We start from the raw sequence: 5,194 nt of genomic DNA, 5'->3' as shown, positions 1-5,194 counted from the left end.
GTGGCAGAACTGAATATACTGAATATTAATGCATATGTCTATACAAAATTATAAGTAAATTTGATGCAAAACTGATAAAATACATGTTGCTGTTTAAGGACATACTTACGTTTTTAGGACTTGATTATAGAGATATTTCGCTTATAACACTATACCTTGTTGTATTAGGAATCAGCATCCAAAAAATCAGATGAATAGGATGATTTAAACATTAAAAGAAATTGTCAAAAAAGTAAAAAATCAGCTTGATTTAAATGGTATCTTCTGGTAACGATTATAGAGTTGCTGCGCTTTCTAAGTCGTACATAACTGTAAAAGGAATCAGCATACAAAGTTTGAAATCGATAGGACAATTCTAACATTTGTAAATTAACGAAAAGCGCTAACTGTAACGGACGGACGGACCAACCCTAATTAGAGAAAAGCTTCACTTTTAAAAAGGCGTAAGTTTCATGAAAACTTATCTTGTTCTAAGAAACGAATTTTGACTAAGTTAATTTTATAGACAAGGTAAAATGTTTGACTTTTTAATAAGATATTTTAAAATACTTTTCTATACTTAGGGTCCGTCCGTAACAGTTGGATCTTTTTGTTAGAATTGTCTTATCAATTTCAAACTTTGTATGATGATCACTAGACCTATTACTCAAAATACACTTCTAATTATTTAAATTCAATTCTTCTGCTGACCTAAAAATATATAGCATAAATCGTCCTAACTGTTCATGAATATGAGTTTGAATGAATGCATTCCCTTGACGAAAACCAAAATACAAAACATTTGCACCTCTTTTGACGTCATATTCTCCATCTCTTTTTTAGGGAATTTCTTTCCCACTTCTCCTCTCATCTTCCTCATTATATGACGTCACAGGAACAAAAGTAACACTAAAGTTATGTATTTTGGTCTTCGTCACTCACTCTACTCTTTTATAATAGCAGTAGATACAACTTTTAATGTCTTTAGTTATGACGCTAAGATTTTCTGTAACTTTATTTGAATTATGAAAGGAAATAGATTTCTTATCAATTTAGAAATATTTTTGATTTTTCAGGGAGGGAGGAGACATTGGACTTTAATTTATATTGGTACCCAAAGTTGTAGAAAATTTGTTTCAACTTTTATGGATTTTTTTTTTTGGGGGGGGGGGGGGTGGTGGAGAAATTCAAATGTTTTTCCTCCTACAAAAAAAAGTTTTTACCCAAAATAAAATACCTCAAAATCCTTGAAATTTGGATTAGGTTTTACAATAATTTTATCTATACAACTTTTGTATACATTGTCTTACAAAAAGATTTATCCTACGCCAGTAATAAATAAGTTAAACTTGTTAGAATAGTTCTATCAATTCCAAATCAAACATGATGATTCATGTTACAGTTTAAAAACCTGTTTATAGGCTAGAGTATTTCACGACTCAACTGTTTTAAAAACGAAGTTTTTGTATTATGGTAAACATTTTTTCTTGTATTCATTCGAAACAGATTAATATCCGGTGGATTCGAACCGGTTCTCAGCCATACGTAAATTATATCTAGCATTGTATTATATCCAGCTTTCTATGGATTTTAGCCCAGTTTTGTAGCCCGTGCCTTTGGCATCTCGTGACTAAAAAAATGGTTTAAATCTTTTATACATTTTATATCCGCAGAAAGCTGTGTATAATATGATGCAAGAAATGACTATTCTTGTATTCATTTAAAACCGATTAATATCCGTTGGATTAGAACAGACATACTGGTAAATTGTGTCTAGCATCATATTATATCCAGTTTTCTACGAATATAAAAATGTACGATCATAAGATTATAACCATTTTTTGTATCCCGTGCTAAAAAAACCGGGTTTTAATGTGAGAAATAAATATTATACCAGCATAGCGTCTGTATAATTGTAAGTACATCCGGATAATGAGAAACAAAATTACCCCTTATTTAATTTAAATTAATGGTTTTGATAATGGACTAAATATTATACCTACCGTCAAAGTTTAAAAATAAGTAGATTGAGACTAATCTTTTCCACCAATAATTTAAATAAATAGAAGGGTTAATTATGTTTGTCATAATTGGTTGGGTGGTTACAATAATTTTAATCTACACGTACAGAAGGGGTAATTTTGATTGTCATAATTGATGGGTACATTAATTTTTATTTCTATTTAGTTTTAAGCAAAAAACTATTATTATCAAAAATATTTTTCTCATTTAAAACCCAAATCAACTATGCTACTTTAATTTGCGTATAAATATTCAGGGTTCTAAAGGGATAAGACAATGGCCAATACATCGATTTATATCCCCAATGATGATGCACAAAATTACCCCTACTTTAAATTAGTATAAGTATGAACATCCAACTTAATGAAACAACCAAGCAAAGTTCAATGAATTCCCCAAAGTTGTTAAGTCAATGAATAAGAAAACTTTGGAGACCAGAGTAATAAACTGCCCATTGTCCCCCCTCTCTCTCTCTCTCTGATAAATATTTTTAACCTCTCACTCTAACAGCGCTATGCATCCATGGAGGGAGAAGACAGGGGGCTGTTTATTACACTAGTTCCCAAATTTTTATGATAACATTTTCTTATTCGTTGAATTAACAACTTTGGGTACTGTTGTTGAATTTTGATTGGTTGTTTAATTAAGTTGACTGTCCAAACGTTTCAACCAATCATTGTAATCTACAAAAGGGGTTAATTTGTGTATCATCATTGGGTATGTACAACATTTTACCGGCCATTGTCTTATCCCTTTAGTTCCCTGATATATATCTACATTAGATTTTGCCTGTTCAAATTTTTAACTGCCCCACCTGTCCTAAATAAGTTTGGGTACCATTCTTATTAAAGTTTGGATACCATTCAGATATATAAGTTTGGGTACCACTCTAATTACTTATCCTTTTAGGTGCCCCAAGGCTGGCTACTTGTCCTAGTAAAAGAGTTTTTAACAATGGGACTGGCCTGTGTAGTGATCCCAGTGAAGTTCCTGTATGGTAAGATAGACAGACAGACAGATAGTCACACAGGCAGACAGATAGAAAGACAGAGAGACAGACAGATAGACAGACAGACTGACAGACAAACAATGGGACTGGTCAGTGTAGTGATCCTAGTGAAGTTCCTGGATGGTAAGATAGACAGACAGTCAGACAGACAGATGGACAGATAGACAGACAGTGTAGTGATCCTAGTGAAGTTCCTGGATGGTAAGATAGACAGACAGACAGACAGACAGATGGACAGATAGACAGACAGTGTAGTGATAGACAGACAGTCAGACAGACAGATGGACAGATAGACAGACAGTGTAGTGATCCTAGTGAAGTTCCTGGATGGTAAGATAGACAGACAGTCAGACAGACAGATGGACAGATAGACAGACAGTGTAGTGATCCTAGTGAAGTTTCTGGATGGTAAGATAGATAGACAGACACACAGACAGATGGACAGATAGACAGACAGTGTAGTGATCCTAGTGAAGTTCCTGGATGGTAAGATAGACAGACAGACAGACAGACAGATGGACAGATAGACAGACAGTGTAGTGATCCTAGTGAAGTTCCTGGATGGTAAGATAGATAGACAGTCAGACAGACAGATGGACAGATAGACAGACAGTGTAGTGATCCTAGTGAAGTTCCTGGATGGTAAGATAGATAGACAGTCAGATGGACAGATAGACAGACAGACAGACGTCAGACAAACAATGGAACTGGTCAGTGTAGTGATCCTAGTGAAGTTCCTGGATGGTAAGATAGACAGACAGTCAGACAGACAGATGGACAGATATACAGACAGTGTAGTGATCCTAGTGAAGTTCCTGGATGGTAAGATAGACAGACAGACACACAGACAGATGGACAGTGTTTCGGTACTTGGGCCGAATGTCTCGGTACTTAGGCCTACGTGGCTGTCTACGAGATCTTAAGTGCATGAAGCACAATCATCCTCACTACTTCCAATGAATAAGGCACTGATGCAGTTACAAATAGTGTATTTACACTATGAAACGGTGGGGTCTAAAAAAGAAATAACAAAATTAATACAAAATATTAAAAATATTTCAACTTAAACTGCATAAAACAATGCAAAAACATAATAGAAATTGATAAATTTCAAACAGAATCATTTTAAAAATATATAAAATTATTTGTAGGTAAAAATAAGTCAATGATTTGGTCTATTGTAATGAAAAAATAAAGAAATCAATTTGCTATATCTTAACCCAAAAAAATCACTTTAATCTTCAAAATTCAAAGGTTAAAAAGAAAGAATACTCACCAGTCTTAATTCATATCAAGCCAGGAAGTATTAGAGGTAAAATCATAGCACAGCTAACCACGCATTTATTACAAAACATGATTTTTCGTGACACACAACGGGCTGAGCCCATGGTATAAACAATACAAAGGAAGAAAGCGCGTGGGGCGCATACATATGGCTATGCCGCGCTTCGTTGCTTAGATTTCAAATTCAAACTACAAAAGTCGTCTTCTGCTCATGTAAGGTTTAGGTAAAATTAGGTAGGGGTTCGATCCCGCAAGGAACACACTACAAAAGTACCAAGACAGACAGATAGACAGATAGACAGTCAAACAGACAAACAGACAGAAGGACTGACAGACAGAAAGACTGACAGACAGAAAGACTGACAGACAGACTGACAGACATTGCAGTGATCCTAGTGAAGTTTAAGGATGGTAAGACAGACAGATTGACAGACAAATAGAAATAAGGACAGACAGACAGACAGATGAAAAGACAAACAGACAAACAGAAAAAAGGACAGACGGAATTACGTATAGTGTCCAATAAAAAATGACGTCATACAATACAAATGACCAATGATAGGACAGTATACATTGTAATTAACCAATGGTAAATTGTATACTGGCCTTTTTATTGATCATTTGTATTGTATGACATTTTTTATTGGACTTTTCGCTGCTTATTAAAAAAATAATCTCTTTTTTTAGTGAAACTTACTGGGAAGAGAAGTTGGCGAATACAGAAGACGATTAATACTATTATTACTAGTAATATATTAGTAATAAAGTAATATATTTTAAGTAAGTTCAAATATTAATTCAAATTGATCTCTTTTTTTAGTGAAACTTACTGGGAAGAGAAATTGGAGAATACAGAAGACGATTATTACTATTATTACTAGTAATATATTAGTAATAAAG

The 5,194-nt window shown here is 33.8% G+C and overlaps 1 long non-coding RNA gene across 1 annotated transcript in view; it reads left to right on the top strand.

Moving 5' to 3' along the window:
- The first annotated feature begins 2,909 nt into the window (after nucleotides 1-2,909).
- The window catches only part of LOC145307349 (uncharacterized), a 4,425-nt gene continuing 2,140 nt past the window's right edge, over nucleotides 2,910-5,194 (top strand). The window contains exons 1-2 of the long non-coding RNA XR_013875409.1: nucleotides 2,910-2,998; nucleotides 5,115-5,194. The exon at nucleotides 5,115-5,194 is cut by the window's right edge and continues 13 nt beyond it. This is a non-coding gene — a long non-coding RNA (uncharacterized LOC145307349). The remainder of the gene's footprint in view (nucleotides 2,999-5,114) is intronic.

This window comes from Acartia tonsa, chromosome 15 (genome assembly GCF_053477335.1).
Source record: "Acartia tonsa isolate MP-2025a chromosome 15, ASM5347733v1, whole genome shotgun sequence".
Classification (NCBI taxonomy): domain Eukaryota; kingdom Metazoa; phylum Arthropoda; class Copepoda; order Calanoida; family Acartiidae; genus Acartia; species Acartia tonsa.
This window is presented reverse-complemented; position numbering and strand designations above follow the sequence as displayed.